At 34.0% G+C, this 18,690-nt stretch overlaps 1 protein-coding gene across 2 annotated transcripts in view; it reads left to right on the plus strand.

Moving 5' to 3' along the window:
- The first annotated feature begins 3,798 nt into the window (after positions 1–3,798).
- The window catches only part of LOC101900140 (sodium-coupled monocarboxylate transporter 1), a 301,185-nt gene continuing 286,293 nt past the window's right edge, over positions 3,799–18,690 (plus strand). For both annotated transcript variants that reach the window (XM_059125300.1, XM_059125301.1), the window contains exon 1: positions 3,799–4,107. The gene's annotated coding sequence lies outside the window, so the exon portion shown is untranslated. The remainder of the gene's footprint in view (positions 4,108–18,690) is intronic.

The following is an 18,690-nucleotide window of genomic DNA, read 5'->3' on the forward strand; positions in this document are numbered from 1 at the left end:
ATTTGGTCCAAACTTGGTACATTGCAATGTTATTATCAAATTTAGATCGAGTTCGCAGATGGGCAATATCGGTCCACTCCTCCACAAAAGTTCGAAATTTCAAAAAAAGAAAAAAAGGATAATCCGGTTTTGCTATAACTGTACAAATCCTAATATTTGCATCAGAGCTAGGCCAGGTGTGAAAATGGACAATATTGGTCCACTACATCACGTACCTCCCCCACAAAGGGTCTCTCAACCAGAAACCTGATATGAATATGTTATTTGCGATTTCTTGTAATTCTGCCCATACCAATATTTTTCTGCATTAAATGAATTATGAAAATGGACTACCTCGGTCTAGTATATGTGGTACCTCACGCACATTTTCACATTTTCTTAAAATTAACATATCATATCACATATCTCTCAAGAAAGTAACCAATATAGTCCAAACCATGTACGTCGCAATATTTTTATCATATTTATTTAGGTCCGATATGAAATGGACAATACAGGGTGAGATAAAAAAAAACCTCCAGCTAAGTCAAACGCCATAATTTTTACATTTTCATACCCTCCACCATAGAATGGAGGGTATATTAAGTTTGTCATTTCGTTTGTAACACCTCGAAATACACATTTTAGACCCCACAAAGTATTTATATTCTTGCTAAGCATAAAATTCTATGTCGATTTAGCGATGTCCGTCCGTCTACCCGTCTGTCCGTCTGTGGAAATCACTCTAGCTTCCGAACGAATTGAAGTAGATTAATAAAATTTTACTCAAATGTATATTATGTCTGTAGGACTTTTGGAATTGAAAATGAGCCATGTAGGTCCACGTCTTCGTATAGCCCCCATATAACTGTACCTCCCGATATTCGGTATTTTGATGATTTAAGCGATATTACTTACCGGAACTATTTCAAATTTGGTATTTGAATTTCGAAATGAATACTACAGCCTATGACAGAAAATTGTCTGGGCAGGTCCACGTCTTCGTATAGCTTCCATATAACGGTACCTCCCGATGTTCGGAATTTTGTTGATTTTACCGACATTATTTGCCGGAATTGTTTCAAATTTGGTATTTGAAGTTCGTAACAGATACTACGGCTTAAGACAGAAAATTGACTATGTAGGTCCACGTCTTCGTATAGATCCTTATATACGGCTACATTGTGTATTTTTAGGATTTTAACAGAATTTTTAACGGATTTTTTTGTTTTTATTTTTGAAAATTTCAAAATTTGTACCAATTGGTGGAGGGTATTCAAAGTTCGCCCCGGCTGAACTAACATCTTTTTTACTTGTTTAAATTTTATTGAATGAGAGCAAAAAAGTTGAAAATAGCATCAAATTTTAGAATAAGTTTAGATTTGTTCGAATTTGTCACCTTTGGCACGAATTATGACCTTCAAACGGCCAATGAAACCGTCACACACTGCCCGAATGTTGCTCTGCGGTATTTTGGCCCATTTCCGGCGAAGCGCTTGCTTGAAGTGATCGACACTTTGGTATTTTTTAGAGCCAAACTTGCTTTCCAAAATACTCCAGACACAATAGTCCAACGGATTGGTATCCGGAGATTTTGGTGGCTATTGTGGGCTGGAAATGAAGCAAGGAACCTTATTTTGTAACCATTCTTGGTGGCACGTGCTGAGTGCGATGGTGCTGAGTCCTGTTGGAATGTCCAAAGCGAAGCAACTCTTTAGCTCTTTTGTGTCTATTTTTTTTCTGTTACGGTGTAAGTCCTGACACTTTTTGGAACTACAATGGCTTTACCCCGAGCTCATTTTTCAATATTTGCCGAATAAAATATTGCGACATGTTCAGCTCACGAGACATTTTTGGGCCATTGCGATGCGGGTTTCGATCTTTACTTTTCGAACCTTTTCTGCTGATGTTGCTGTTTTCTTCAGTCTACTTCCTTGACGTCGGGCTACGCTATCAGTATCACGGTAACGAGCGATGGTACGAGACACAAAAGATTTATTCACAATTTTAAATGCTGGAGTGCTCTAGCGATAGCCACTTGTGGTTTCCAAGCCAAATATGAAGAAATCACACTATCACGCTTGAATTCCATCACGAATAACTTTTTTTCTGCTATTGTACGCTTGTAAACAATTTGATGAGCTATCAACGGAATTATTTTAACAGCTGTAGGACGAGTGGCTTAGAAATGACAGTAGTCTGAAGTTGGTTGCACTTTTTTCATCTCACCCTGTGTGTTTCATCTGATTGGTGTTTATGTCCTTCAAATTCGTAATATGCATTCGAGAACAATGATATTTGATACAAGATATCTTATAGACCTCGAAAATACCTTTGCCAAATTTTATCAAGATCGCTTCAGATTTGGATGTAGCTCCCATATATATCCTTAATACGATTTCAGGTTTATTGTGCACCAAATGACCAATATCAGTCCAAATGACCAGCATTTTGGCATATCCGACCGAATTCTGTCGGTCAAGTACATCAAATTTGATGAAAGTTGGTTCAGATATAGCTATAACTCCCATATATATGTTTCATGATATCTGGTACCAGTTATCAGATACAGCCCAGAAATATCTCTGCCAAATTTGATCAGCATCGACTCAGATTTGGATATAGGTCCCATATATATCTTCCACCGATTTGGGTTTAATTGTGCACCGAATGGGCAATATCTGAATTTTGGAATTCGGAGAAAATCGGTTTAGATATAGCTATAGATCCCATATATATGTTTGATCCGAATTGGTGTTCTAGTCCCTCATATTTATAATATGCACTCTCCAAGAATTATATTTGATTTTAGATATTAGATACTGCCCAGAAATAAGTGCCTAAAATTGTATCAGGATCGGTTCAGATTTGGATATAGCTCCTGTATATTTCTTTATCCGATACCACCAAAATTTAATTTTTTTTTTTTTAAATTTTATTAATTGGAAGCAAAATATATCGGAAATGGCATCAAATTTAAGAATAATTTTTTTTTTTTTTTTTGTTTTCCCATCGGAGAAAACCAAATACGGCAGATCGCCACTTTCGGCCAAGCGAAGTAACTCTTTAGCTCTTTTGAGTCAATGTACATTCTGTTGCGGTGTAAGTTCTTGCACTTTTTGAAATTTCAATGGCTTTACCCCGAGTTCGTATATCAATATTTGCCGAATGGAATATTGCGATATGTTCAGCTCACGAGCCATCTTTCGGCTATTTTTGCCACATTTATCCATTATTTCAATTAATTTCCATTGCAACGCAATCTCACCCACTGTTCAAACAACAACATTATTTGTGGTCGATGATGATGATCATCATCGCAGTTGGTTGCTGGTTTACGCTTCCGCAGACGTTAACATCGACGCCAACGTAACGGCCGCAGAATAAACGATATCGAATCAATAGGTAAATAAAATCGCAACAAGTGAGCATCTCAGAATCTTGACAGTCGTAGAACAGTTGGAGAGGATCAGTGAGTGAGCCAGTGGACAAGGAAAACACAAAATAAATGAAACAAAAACAAAATATAAACAAATGCGAATAAAAAACAAAACAAAAAAAGCAACAGCAACAGAAAACCCAAACTAAATCGTAAGACCTTACAACATTGAGTGAGGATAGTCGGATGTGAACCTTTGGCGAAAACGGAACGACGACGAAAAACAGTGCGCGTAGAAAAAACCCTAGATGAAAAGAATTTAGAACCCAAATAAAGAAAACTTGAAGGAAAAATAATTCAAAATAGGAAAAAATTTAAATACATATTTTTTGGAAATTAATTAAGTGTTTAAAAAAAATAACGGTTAAAAAATCATACAAAAAATTCGATTATAAAAAAGAAAAATAAGATAATAAAAAGCCACTGCAATTAAATGCCGGCTCATTTAAAATTCATGGAATGAATTCAAACATGTGCTGATCCAATTACAAACATACGTACAAACCGCCCATTCGACGACGAAGTTGGTTGAGGAAAAATACCCCTCATACATGTATGCATGAGCGGTGCTCGAAACTGACAAATTACCATAGCTATCAGTGGCAATAACAAAAAATAAGAACCGCTATCGCTACAGTTCTAAGTTGGTCTCAAACAACAACAACAACACCGACATCAACAACAACAAGGTAACACATAAATTGAGTAAAATCCAGAGAATTGTGTATTGCAGTTCACCTGACTGTCAGTCAGACTCACTTGTTCGATCGATCGTCATTATTCAACTGTGGGATCGATTAAAAGTGTTAAAATGTCACCTCTACGCTAATAAATTACAACAACAACAATAATAATAACAAAAAAAATTACTAGCTATTATAATATTCCACATTCGGTATTTGAATTGAAAAAATTGAAATTGAATGCAACAACAACAACAACACTTTTCCGTGTTTCATCATTAAACTCGCGTGTCTGATAAGCGGAGCTTCAATTCGAAATTTGTTTTCAATGTGTGACTATGAATCAAATACAGACTGGTGATTTGCGTTTTGCCGGCTCGAAACTTGTTTACATGTCTGAGGCTGGCGAACAAAATTTAGTTCTCGCCAAGTTTGATAGATGTTGAATTTGACAGAAAATGTCAGGTTAATATGATATGGAGGTAAAAAAAGTGTCTGGGACAAAATTCCACAAAATAGGGGGACTTCGTTTTTTTTTTTTTTTTTGTGAATGACGAATTAGATAAAGCAATTAAAAATTAATTAACGTCTAGTCTGACCGAAATTTGCATATGAGGGACATATCGATTAAGTATAAACGCGTTAAGGCCTTGTTTTAATCTGGTTAGCTAATGAGAATGGGTATCTAAAAATAGTTCAGTCTGTTTACTTTTTCTTACAACGGAGTTCTTTATTTCAAGAGAGTATGCAGTGGAGTTTGCTCTCTCATATTAATGTTTGAAGATGAAGCTGTATCAAATGACCAATGTTTAGAAGGAGTAAATAAAAAATAATTCACCTAGAAGTATTTTAATCGGACTTTTGCTTTTGAAAATGGGCTATAGGTCCACGTCTAGGACCCCCAAATATTCGGCATGTTGATAATTTGTGTCACATTTTTCTGCAGAAATGTTTCAAATTTGGATTTTGAGGTTCCTAATGTGTACCTATGACAGTAAAGTACTCATGCAGGTCCACGTCTTTGTATGGCCCCCATATAACGATACCTTCCTATATTCGGTATTTTTATGATTTTAGCGACATTAGCCACCAGAATTGTTTCAAATTTCGTAAGTTCGTAATAAGTGAGTTCATATGCGGGTCCAGGTCTACCTACAACCCCCATAAACGGTTCCTCACTGTACTCGGATTTTTATGATTATAGCAGTATTTTTCAACTTTTGAAAAACTCTTCCAAACGGTGGAGGTATTAGACGTTCGGCCTGGGCGAACATACTGCCTTTTGTCTTATTTTAAGTTAATATATTTGCCCTTCTCACAAACTAGTTTTTTAGTCATATCCCTGACATTTTATACGCTACACCACACGGGTTAGGGTATTAGGTATTTGTGCACTTGCTTGTAACATGGAGAAGGAAACGAGATAGACCCTATTTAATTTTGAATATCTTCATAGAATCACTTTCGATTCATGCATCCGAATGTCTGGCCCTGTATTTTTGTAAAGAGAACGCAGGACGTATTTACGTTAGTCCCTACAATGTACTCCTGACCAGCGTTTTCTAAAAATTAAATTTAAAACCAGTAAAGAAAGCATTAAAGTCGGGTGGGACCGACTTTATGATACCCTACAAAGATATTTCTGAGCTGTATTTCATATATTTCCCTGAATATCGTTGTTACGGGGTGCATATTACGGCTGTGGGTAACAAATATAACACATTGGATGAACAATATATATGGGAGCTATAGCTATATCTGAACCGATTTCGATCAAATTTTGTATACTTATTTTCAGGACTAATTTAGTTGTATGTGCAAAATTCCATACTATTCGGGCTGATATTGCACGTTTGGTGCACAATAAAAGGCAAATCGGACGAAGATATATATGGGGGCTATATCTTAATTTTTACCGATTGTCTCCAATTTCAATAGAGTTCGTACTTGGGCCAAACAATTGATTTGTGCAAAATTTCATCTGGATCGGGTAATAAATGCGAACTGTACTTTGTTCACAAAAATACATGGGCAGACGGATGGACGGACGGACGGACGGACGGACGGACATGCATAAATCGACTCAGAATGTGATTTTATGCAGATCATCAAAATAAACTATGGGGTCTATCTCGTTTCCTGTTGCATGTTACAAACAAATGCACAAACACAATATACCCTGACCACCTTGGGCCAGCTCGGGCAAAAAGGGTCCATATGTAATTCTGCACCTGTTTGGACATATGTCTCTCATAAATTGTTGTTGCTTTTTTTTTTTTTTTTTTTTTGTAGCAGTAGTAGATGCAGTTGTTTGGAGTTTTCTTAATGGGCTGTAACCTGAGATCTTCCGGAGTGAGTTGGGTAGGTTTGGCGGTACAATTCAAGAGGTGCAGCGTATTGTGCGGGCCTGTATCACTCGCCGGACAGACGTCACGCACATATTCGTTAATTCGTGCCCAATATGAATTGAGACGACTGCTCCATCCTGAACGTAATTGCGCCAAAAATACCCTGGTTTGTCTAGGCAGCTGACGTTCTTTAGCTGCGATTGATGGGGGTGCTGATGACATCTGCGGCTGTATCAGTATGAATGCCACTTAGACCTGCCTGATAGGCTTCTTAATCTAGAGGACCTCCCTCTCCCTCCCTTCCTGCCACGCCTGGGTGGGGAAGTTGTATCTACCAAATGGTGGTTGGGATGACTCCCACGATAACACCCAAGCAGGTACTGAACGGATGCACATGATAATGCTGACGTAAGGAAAGGACTTTTGCCTCCCCATGTTGATGGTCCACATCGACCCTTAGTTCCTTTTGACGATTTCCATAGAATCACATTCAGAGTCGTTTTATGGATGTCCGTCCATGTAATTTTAAAGGCCAAGAACAGGTCCCATTCATTGTTCGGTTGAGATGAAATTTTACACAGTTCATTTTCCTGGGCCAAGGACAAATTCTATTGAAATTTGTGATAATCAGTCCAGATTTAAACATAGGCAGGTCCCTTATATATCTCCGACCGATTTCAAGTTTATTGTGCATCAAATGCATAATAAATCCCAAAATAAAATCAATTTTAGCACATTACTCCGAATAGAGTCTTGAAACAAATATGTAAATTTTTTGTGACAATCGGTTCAGATGTTGCTAAAGCTGCCACATATATATGTTTCAAACGGTTCGAAATGCATTTCCCCCAAAAGCCGTAATATTTACTCCATAAGTATTATATTCAGTGTAATGATATGCAAATACAGCCTAACAATGTTTTTGCCAAATGTTGTCGTGATCGGTTCAGATTTGGATATAGCTCCCATTTTTATCTTCCTCCGATTTCACGAATAGCATGCATTTTTCCTTATACTTGGGAATTTAATCTACCATAGTATGGAGGGTATATTAAGTTTGTCATTCTGTTTGTAACACCTTGAAATACACATTTTACACCCCACAAAGTATATATATTCCGTCTGTCCGTCTGTGGAAATCACTCTAGCTTCCGAACGAATTGAAGTAGATTGATAAAACTTTACTCAAATGTATGCTATGTTTGCAGGACTTTTGGTGTTGAAAATGGGCATTGTAGGTCCACGTTTTGGTATAGCCCTTATACAACGGTACCTCCCGATATTCGGTATTTTGATGATTTTAGCGATATTATTCACCGAAATTGTTTAAAATTTGGTGCTTGAATTTCGTAATGGATACTACAGCCTAAGAAAGAAAATCGTCTGTGCAGGTTCACGTCTTCGTATAGCCCCCATATACCTCCGATATTCGGTATTTTGATTATTTAGCGACAATATTTACCGCAACTATTTCAAATTTAGTATTTGAAGTTCGCAATGAATACTACAGCCTTTGACAGAAAATTGTTTGTGCAGGTCCACGTCTTCGTACAGCCCTCATATAACGGTACCTCCCGATATTCGGTATTTTAATGATTTTAGCGACATTTTTCACCCGAATTGTTTCAATTTCGGTATTTGAAGTTCGTAGTGGATACTACAGCCTATGACAGTCTTGTCTGTGCAGGTTTGCGTCTTCGCATAGCCCCCACATAACGGTACCTACCGATATTCGGTATTTTGATGATTTTAGCTACATTATAAACAGATTTTTTTGCAGTTTCGCATTTGAATATTGTAATAGCTTGTGACAAGAGTTACCTATGCAGGTCTACGTCATCGTATAGACGCTAATATGACAACTACATTAAGTATTTTTAAAATTTTAAAATATTTTTTAACGGATTTTATTTTTTGAAAATTGCTAAATTTGTACCAAATGGTAAAGGGCATTCAAAGTTACAGCTATTTTACTTGTTTTTTTTTTTGTTTTTTTTTTTTGAAAGCGTATTTTTTTGATACTTAATTCAATTTTCCTTTAGTAGGGTAAGTCGGCACTTTTAGGATTTTCGCGTTTTTAATCGCCTTTCTGAGTGGAACATTTCAATTATTACAAAGTTAATTTATTCAGATTCGAAATTTTGTATAGTTTTTGCAATAATAAATAAAGTTTTAATAACTTTTTATTAAATTTCATAAATTTGTAGTTTTATTAAAACAAAGCTTTTTTGCCAGTAGTCGGCACCACTGGCCAATTGTCGATATGGTATTTTCCAACAGTCGGAATACCAATTTTTTTGTAAGAATAATTAATAATAATAATAAATTGATTCACAGACAAAAATTTAATTTTTATTAGGATAATTCATCTTTTCTTAGCGAAATTGTGCACAAAGATAGCTGACAATATATTTGAAGTAAACAAAATACATTTAGTTATAATAGTTTCATTTATTTGGGCTTAAAAATAAAAAGTGCCGACTACTGGGACATGCCGAACTTAGGCACACTTACCCTATGCTCCTTTTTGATATGAATTTTTAGAAATTTCTTATTTTCTCATACATCCTTACTGTCATATGTGACTCCTAATTATATTCGAAAAATTCCGCAAAATTTTATTCTAGCTATAAACGAACGAGTTTTGGCTCTGGTCTTTGTAAAAACCATTTTGGAACAAATACTCATATACCCAGTCGCTTTTAATCCCATCGATGTGATTCTAAAGCCAAAGTTATACCGTTTTAGGATATCAAAAGTATGAACAGTACTCTTAAAGATCCAAGAATACATCATTTTTGATTTGAAAATTCAGCACATGGAATGTTTCGAAATTCCATACAAATTGGTAATTCATTGACCACACAACATTCAGTTACCATCAATTTCATCATCCATTTCCAATTCTTGTAGATCTCCAACCACTTAGTATTCACGTGAGCTGCAAAATTTCATTGAAAAACAAATTGAAATCCTGTTAAATTCCCATCACATTAAATTGGACTTCAGCCGGTGACTCAGCGCCCAAAACCTTATTATTTTTATTATTATTGCCTTTCGAAATACTCTTCCAAGCGATTGCAAAATTCCATTCATTAGAATTTATATATATTTTTGGATTAAAACTTTATTATAACATTATCACCGAAATAAAATAAAACAGAACATTTAAAATTTTTATTGTTATGTTAATTGAAGAAATTAACCAGTTCAAAATTCATAGTTCCAAAATCTATGAAATGAATACTAATTATTAAAATGAGACCAATAAAAAGTAATTGGCCAACAAAAACTCAAACACACACGCACAGCAATACAACCCCTGCCAGATGTGATCACTTTTAAAGAATTTATGATAAAAAAAAATATATATAAACAACAACAACAAAAGCGAAAAAGTAATCTGACGGTAAATGAAAACAAATAAACAAATACAAAATAACAATTATCCAAAAAAAGCAGTAGCAGCAACAAAATTATTTCGGAAATAAACGACAGGACGGGACAGTAAGGAATTCTTGGAAATGAGGCCACTAAATAAATTGCCATTTCATGGCATTTAAATGTGAATAGATTTTCATGGAAAAAGGATGGCTGGATATTATCGCAATAAAATCACAGAGTTTAGGTTGCATTGATTCTGTGGCGAAAGGTTTTTGGAGATGAAGCGAGAATAACATTTAAGTTATCTATTGAAAATATAGGTAGCGACAGGTGCTAGACTTAATTGAAATGGATTTAAATCGGTGGTGAATTACAAGCCAGAATACGAAGATTTGATCAGAATAATGCTTTAAGTATTGATTTAAAATATTGAAAGCAAAGATTCCAATCTAAGACAAAAATTCTACTTTTTACGATTTCCCAATAGTTTTTATAAAAAGTGGGGAGTGTTTTTTGGGAGTGGTAGGGTTGGGTTGTTGGAACTTCAAAAATTTACTTAAATCACTGATAGAATTCAGGTTAGGTGAACCAAAGAATTTTTGGAATTCAAAGCTTAAGGTTACGAGAAGATATAAAATCGATTTTTTTTTTCAAAAATTGAAGATTCCAAAATGGTACCACATGGTATTACGTGAAAGACATACCGGTAAGGATTAGTCAAAAGTCGGGCGTGAACAACTATATAAAACCCTAGACCACTATGGACATTTAAAAAATAACAAAATAAATTATTAGAAGTAGATCAAATCATTATTAGAGATAGAGCAGCTATAATTTGGTTTCATAGGGAACTAATATACTGGAGGCATATCCAATTCTTAATCGATTTTCACTAAATTTGACGGACGGAGACATTTTTATCTTCCTATACCAAATAACATTGCTATAGAGTGCATGATATCACTTCAAGAAGGATTTTATTAAAAAATTAAATATCGCAGCCGAGTTGCTTCAAATGGAAACGTGCGTCCCGAAATTCACTCCGTTTTGACTGACATTAGCCATTATTTGCACAAAAAACCTTAAATCGGATTAAGGATATATATGTATAATTATATCTATATCTTATCCGATCTCGATAAAATATGGCAAAGGGATTTTCCGAACTCTATAAGATATCTGGTACCAAATATGATTGTTGTCGAATTCATATTACGAATGTGAAGGACTTAAACACCAAATCGAATGAAACATATATTTGGGAGCTATAGCTATATGTGATCCGATTTTCACCAAATTTATGGTAAATGCTTCTAGACTGAATTCAGTGAGATGTACCAAAATGCAAGACATTTGTACTGATATTGGTCATTTGGGGGACAATTAACCCGAAATCGGTTGTAGATATATATAGAGACAATATCCAAATCTGAACCGATCTTGAAAAAAATTGGCCGAGGTATTTCCGGGCTGTATTTGATATCTGATAGCAAATTTCATTTTTGTGGAATGCTTGTGAGGAACTTTAAACGTTAAATCGGATCAAACATATATGTGGCAACTTTAGTTATACCTGAACCGATTTTCACTAAATTTGATGTACTTGCTTCTAGACTGAATTCGGTTTGACGTACCAAAATTCAGATAATTTGGTCTTATATTGGCCATTTTGTGCACAATTAACCCGAAATCGGTTGAATATACAGGGTGACATAAAACATGTAAAAAGCAATAAGTTCAGCCTGGCCGAACTTTGAATACCCTCCACCTCCAACGAATTTCTAAATTTTCGAAAAATAAAATATAACATTCGCCAAAAATTCTATTAACATCTTAAAAATACCGAATATAACGGTTATATTCGAGCCTGTACGACATGTTTGCATTGTTTGTCATAAGCCATTACCATATTCAAATTCGAAACTTGTAATAAACGGTGAATAATGTAGCTAAAATCATCAAAATACCGTATATAGGGAGATATCGTTATATCGGAGCTACACTTAGTTCTGGACCTGCATAGACAATTTTCTGTCACAGGCTGTAGCTTCCATTACTAACTTTAAATACAACATCTCAAACAATGTCGATGAGTATTGTACCTATATTCGTCAAAATACCGAACATAGGGATGTTCTGATATAAGGGGCCTATACGAAGACCTGGACCTGCATACACAATTTTCAGTCACAGACTGTAGTTCTTATCGCGAACTCTAAATACGTAATTTGAAACGGTGAATAATGACGCTAAAATCATCAAAATACCGAATATCGGGAGGTACCGTTATATGGGGCCTATACGAAGACGTGGTCCTGCATAGACAATTTTCTGTCATAGGCTGTAGTATTCATTACGAACTTCAAGCAATTTTTTCGAAAGATTACGTTATTATAACAGACAGACGGACAGACAGACGGACATATTTAAATCGTCATAGAATTTTACGCTGATCAAGATCATATACTTTGTTGGGTCTGACATGAGTATTTCGAGTAGTAACAAACGGAATTACAAAATTAGTATACCCTCCATAGTATGGTGGAGGGTATAAAAATACGACGTCTTCGAAAAAGTTTTTAAAGGTCAGGAGATTTTTAAATTTTTATTTTAAATCTTGATTTTTGGTCTTTGCTCAAATTTTTTTTTTTGGCAAAAAATCCTAGTCTTTTGTTCAAGAGGACAAAAATTCTTAAAAATCCATGAGTTTTGTGTAGGAGAAAGCATTTTGGGTAAGAGGACATTGAAGAGAATTTTCTTAAAATTAACGACAATGGTACTACAAATTTATGATCAGGATGTAGAAAAAATATTATCTAAGATTTTAGGTAAAATATTTTCATAAAGTCCTTGAAGACTTGTTTTTTAAAAATAATCCAAGATATTTGTTCCTAAAGTCCTTGCAATTTATTTTTAAAATTTGCTTTTTTTATTTTTTGGTAAGGAGGCCACTAAAAACAATTTCTTTATATCCACTAATTTTTGTCAAAAATCCTTAAAATTTAATATACGATATTTGATCGTCAGTTCGTGATATGTGTGTCTTAACAGTCAATAATTTTATGTCATGAGGTCCTTGTAAACTTGTTTTATGAAAAATTCACGATTTTTTGTTATTTTTTAAGAATTTAACATTTTTTTTTTCAGTCGGACCTTAGAAAAATATTTAAAAAAAATTAATTTTAAACGACAAACGATTTCTCATTTTTATACCCTCCGTTATTCCCTTTGTAACAAATTGTTTCGTTACAAAATCCACGGTTTTTGAAAAACCCCCGAAGGTCATCGATTTTTTTAATCGATATTTGGAAATCAATTTTATGACATTTATACATAGCCATAAATCCTAAAAATATATTTTTTAATAAACTCGAAACTCTTGGTCAAGAATAAATCGACAAATCTATAGTTGTTAGTCAGGAAGTCCTTGAAAAGGCGAAACTTGTGTAAAGAATAGGCGACTAATTTTTCCCACAATGGGTAAACAATTTTGAATAAATGAAGTATCATAAAATGACAATAGATTTACCAATTGTTTACCAAAGTCACGTTTTAACTATTGAACGCTATCTACCATAGTCTGGGGGTATACATCTGTCGCCGAAGCGACTGAAACATCCTCTCTTGCTCAAATAAAAAAAGTTGCATAGCATTTGTAACTCTTTCAGACAACAGACACAACATACCAAATAACTTTCAATTCGAGTTCTTCAATACCCACAAATTCTCAAAAAACCTTATCTGACTTCTAGCCCCCCACAGTATTTCAAACCACATAGAGGGTGATATAAATATCCCTCTCCAATTAAATTGTTTTATATAAACTCCCCATCGCTTAATTTTTCATTTCATTTAAAAAAAAAATCTCTCATTACACATTTTATTTTTTGTTTTAAAGTACATCCCCTGTCGATATTTAATTGCTCGCAAAATAATTATTGTTGCATATGGAATTGGGAATTGATTCAATGTAATTATAATCGCCTCAGCGGGAAAATAAACGATAAATTTCAACACCTAAACAATGGCCGGGTCATTAAAGAAATTATAACTGATTTTTCATGATAATATTGTCGCTATTCACATTTAAAAAAAAAAAACGAGAAAAACATTTTAATAAGAATAATTTGTCGATTATCAATTTTAACATTTTAATAATTAATATGATTTTGTTGTGTTGCAAAATTAATTTATATGAACACTATTTTACAACATTGTTTCAAGTGTGTGTGTGGGGGAGTTTATTATTAAATTGTATTATGAAGCTTGTAAAATGCTGGAATACTTATTGAAATAGTTACATCGGAAATTAAGTAGATAAGCTCTTAAAAATCGTATAATTGTGGAACATAGTAAAATAACACCGTGCAACACAAAAAAATAGTTACGGGACAAATCCAGCAGATTATGAAGGTAGAGCTATATACGGAAGACACGTGTATTGGCGTTTAAAAACTTTCAATTGCAAAGTAACCAAAAGGGAGAGTGTAAGTTACCCACTCTTCAATAATTTTTGGAAACTTTCGGAATAAGATTTTTTTGAGATCTGTTCAATTTAGGTATATATTGTCTTCGGCAATATTAAGGACAACCACACGAGTATAATTTTCTTCAAAAAATATTAACCTTCCAGCGAGTCAACGACGGGGTTATTTTGGGTCTTTCTTTAAAATATGGTCAAAACCAAAAGATTTTTTATAGGTACCAGAAATCATCAAAATACTTAATCTTACCTAAATGACAGAAATTCATTCGGTATTTTTTTTCGATGTAACGCCAAAAAAATAAAATTTTTCTTCAGGAAGAAGGAGTCAAAGGAGGAAACATGTTATCAAAAATATCACTATAACCACATAGTATGATATTTTTGATCCAAAAAGTACACGACATTTCCCTCAAAATGGCATCAAAAGTACTCTAAACAAGTAAAATAGTATAAGTCCTTTTTGCCGTCAGATTTATGATTAATGATTTGGGTTTAGTGGCGGAGGTTCTGAAGCAGTTGCTCAATATTGACCAATTCGTATCTGACCTAAGACTGAAAAAAATAATTCAACGTGCCAGGATTGGACTATATCAACTACTTCCTACACTTTATATGAGATATGTGAACCTTTTTGGAAAATGTGAAAATATGCGTGAGGTTACAGATACAGCGGACCGAAGTATTCCATTTCCATCACTAAAAATATTGGTAAGTGCAAAATTTGAAGGAAATCGAAAGTTTATATCCAATTTTATTCGAATTTCAGACTTGTTTCGCAAGTTATGACAGATATAAGTATTGGAAATTGTAACCCTTTATGGGTGAGTTACCAGAAGGGGTTGCCAGATACATATCATCTTCACAACAGATCTTGCGTTAGCAAAAAATATTTGGATGTGTGAAGTTTGAAAAGAGTCGGATGCATTCTCGGATGCTCGTTTTGTTTTTCAAAAATCTTGAACCCTATGTGGGGGAGGTACTAGAAGAAATGGTCCCATCTCTATCATATTTATATCAGATCTTGCATAGATGGAAATATTGAGATGTATCGCGTTTGAATGGATTCGGATCTTCATTTCCCGTTTTTTCGGAGCTTCATGGATGCTCAAAGTTTAGAACTTTTCTGAGAGAGCTATCAGAAGGAGTGGCCCATCTTCAAACGAGACCTTGGGTTAATGAAAATATTGTGATGTGCATAATTTGAAGATAATCGGAGTCTTACATCACGTTTTATAAGTGTTGTAATTATTTAAAATGTTGACCCTTTGGGGGAGAGGTACTTGATAGAGTATACCGATATTGCTCATCTCCGAACTCGATCTATGTTTGACAATAATATTAAGATATACCAAATCAGATATTCCCTTCGAGAGTTAACGTCTGCACCAGCCATCCAGACAGATGGACGGACATCGCTAGATCAATTCCAAATGTCCTGAAACGGATTTGAGGCACTTTTTCAACGAATCAAATGATATTAACCCTCTCTAGCCATATGGCTGAGACCCTTCAAAATTGCTTTCTTAAAATTTACGATTTTTCATCTTCAAAATATTCGTTTAAAAAATCCAATCGGTTTGCGACACCAGTCACCGATTCTTATCATTATACCTGATTTATATCATTATACCCTACACCACATAGTGATAAGGGAATTATGACTTTGTGCATTTGTTTGTAACATGAAGAAGGAAACGAGATAGACCCATAGTTCCTTTTGGTGATCAGCATAGAATCACCTTTTTTAGTCGTTTTTGCATGTCCGTCCGTCCGCCTGTCCGTCCGTCCGTCCGTCCGTCTGTTCAAGTATTTTTGTAAAAAAAATGCTGGTGGCATTTATTATTCGATTGAGATGAAATTTTCCAAATAACATTTGTTTGGCTCAAGGACGAACCCTATTGAAATTGGTCCAAATTTAGATATAGCTCCAATATATATCTACGACTGATTTTAGGATTATTATGTCCCAAATGGCTAATATCAGTCCAAATGGAGTGGATTCTTAAATTTCTTACAGAATTCAGCCCATAAGCAGGTACCTCAAATTTGGTGATGGTTCAGATATAGGTATAACTTCTATATATATATATATATATATTTCATCCGATTTGGTCTTTGAGGCCTTTACATTCCACATAGCCCAGAAATAGTTGTTTTAAATTTTATCGAAATCAGTTCAGATTTGGATATAGCTCCCATATATATATTCGGCCGATATCGGGTTAATTGAGCACCAAATGACCAAAATGAACTCAAAAGGCCTGGTATATCCGACCGAGTTCAGCCTAGAAGCAAATACATCAAAAATAAGTTCATATATAGCTATAGCTCCCATATATAGGTATGTTTCATCCGATTTGGTGTTTAAGTCCCCCAAATTCGTAGAATGCACGATACAAAAATAATATTTGGTACCAGATATCAGATACAGCCAAGAAATAGCTGTTTTAAATTTTATAAAGATCGATTAAGATTTGAGTATAGCCCCCATATATATCATTGTCCGATTTCAGGTTTATTGTGCACCAAATGGCTAATATTAGCCCAAATGGACTGAATTTTCGCAATTCAACCGGGTTTAGCGTAGAAGCAAGAATTTCATATTTCCTCCCATATATATGTTTCATACGATTTGGTGTTTAAATCTCCATTATGCCCTGTATCATAATGATATTTTGTACCAGAGCTCAGTTAATGCAATATAAACCTTTCTTTTGTGAGAGCTCTACTAAATATGCATAGTGGTGTAGGGTATCCACCCGACTTTTGAGCTTTCCTTACTGGTTTTTTATGTCTAATACGAAATGGAGAATATTGGGCCATTCCTTCGGAACCTACACCATAAAGGGTCAACAATTTAACTAATCGTAACAGAAGTCAAAACGTATTCAAAGAGTCGAATATTGGCTGAGGGTGTATATCTTTCGGCAAAACCGATTGATACTTTACAGATTGTTAGTTTGACATTTTCATAGAACAAAAATTGGGCCCCAGATCTCTATTATATATCCTGATCAAATTAATTTTGGAAATTGTTGATCGTGGCAAATTATTTCAAATAATATTTTAGCCCACTGTTAACTTGTGTCAATGCGTTTATCCACCACTTCCTCAAAAACAAAAATATTGTTTCATTTGTTTCAATTTTTTTTTTTAAGTATTTAAATCAAGTGCTATTAATTACATGCAAAAAAAATTAAATACTCATTTTATTTTAATTAAGTTTTACAAAAACAAAACAAATCGAAACGGTACCTTAGACAATTAAGCAATAGCAAACGACAAATGCAACAACAACCTCTCTCAACATTGAGCACCGTCATCGGCGTCAGACGGTGTACAACGGCATATATTTATAAAATAAAATAAAATCACGGGATTTATTGAAAGCATTGACATTCGTCGTTCGGAAAATGTGCAAATTCGAATTGTAAAAGAAAAATCTTTAATGAAAATGAAAATTCAAGTTCAATGATTTTGTGTTTGCGGTGACTATAATTTGTCATTTGTTTGTGTACGTGATTTGTGGGTGCTTGATAAGCGAGAAAAAAACAAAAGAAATAAATAAAATAATATAAAAGCAAAAGTTTTAAAACAAAAGAAATAAATCAATTGAATAAGTAACACAAAGGAACAAGCCATCAACAGATAAAATATTTTCTTTTTGCGATAGGAAAATCAAACAAAGACAACCTGAAAGAAAAACAAAAAAATTCCCACAAAAAAAAGATTTTGCCAAATAAAAATAATAAGAACAAAAGAAAAGCAAAAAAAAAAACAGAAGCAAAAGCAAAGAACATTGCTCCGCAGGCAAAAGAAAGAAAGCAAAATATTGAAACTGTGTTCATCATAATGAATGAAATGCTTTCCTTTTTTTCTTTTTGTTGTATTTTATGATTCTCTTTTTTTGGGTGGATTTTCTCTTTTCATTTTTCGTTTTTTGGTAAAAAGCCAAAAATGTATAAAACAAAAGAGTGAATTTTTTTTTTTTTGCTAGAATTGTAGTCTTTACATTATTGCTATTAAACATTGATGTGTGTATATTTTAAAATATTGTCAATTTGTTGTTTTCAAAATTATTACAAAATAATTTTAATACAAAACGCTGACGCGAAAAACGCTGCCAGTTTGCTGGTTCACAAGCATTCGGCTCCTTGAATTAATACTAATGATCTGTGATTTTTAACACTTGCATTTTTTTGCTGAACAAACAAACTTCCGTATTCGGATTTTAGTTGTGAGTGTGTAAGATATAATTTTGAGAGCACATTGAATTCTGCAATAGAGAAAGTGATATAGATACAAATTATGTATTTTTTATAAACAAATATTAAAAGTGAGAATAGATAAAAATAATTTAAATTAAAAAAT

Source organism: Musca domestica, unplaced genomic scaffold (genome assembly GCF_030504385.1).
Source record: "Musca domestica strain aabys unplaced genomic scaffold, Musca_domestica.polishedcontigs.V.1.1 33, whole genome shotgun sequence".
NCBI classification, from domain to species: Eukaryota; Metazoa; Arthropoda; class Insecta; order Diptera; family Muscidae; genus Musca; species Musca domestica.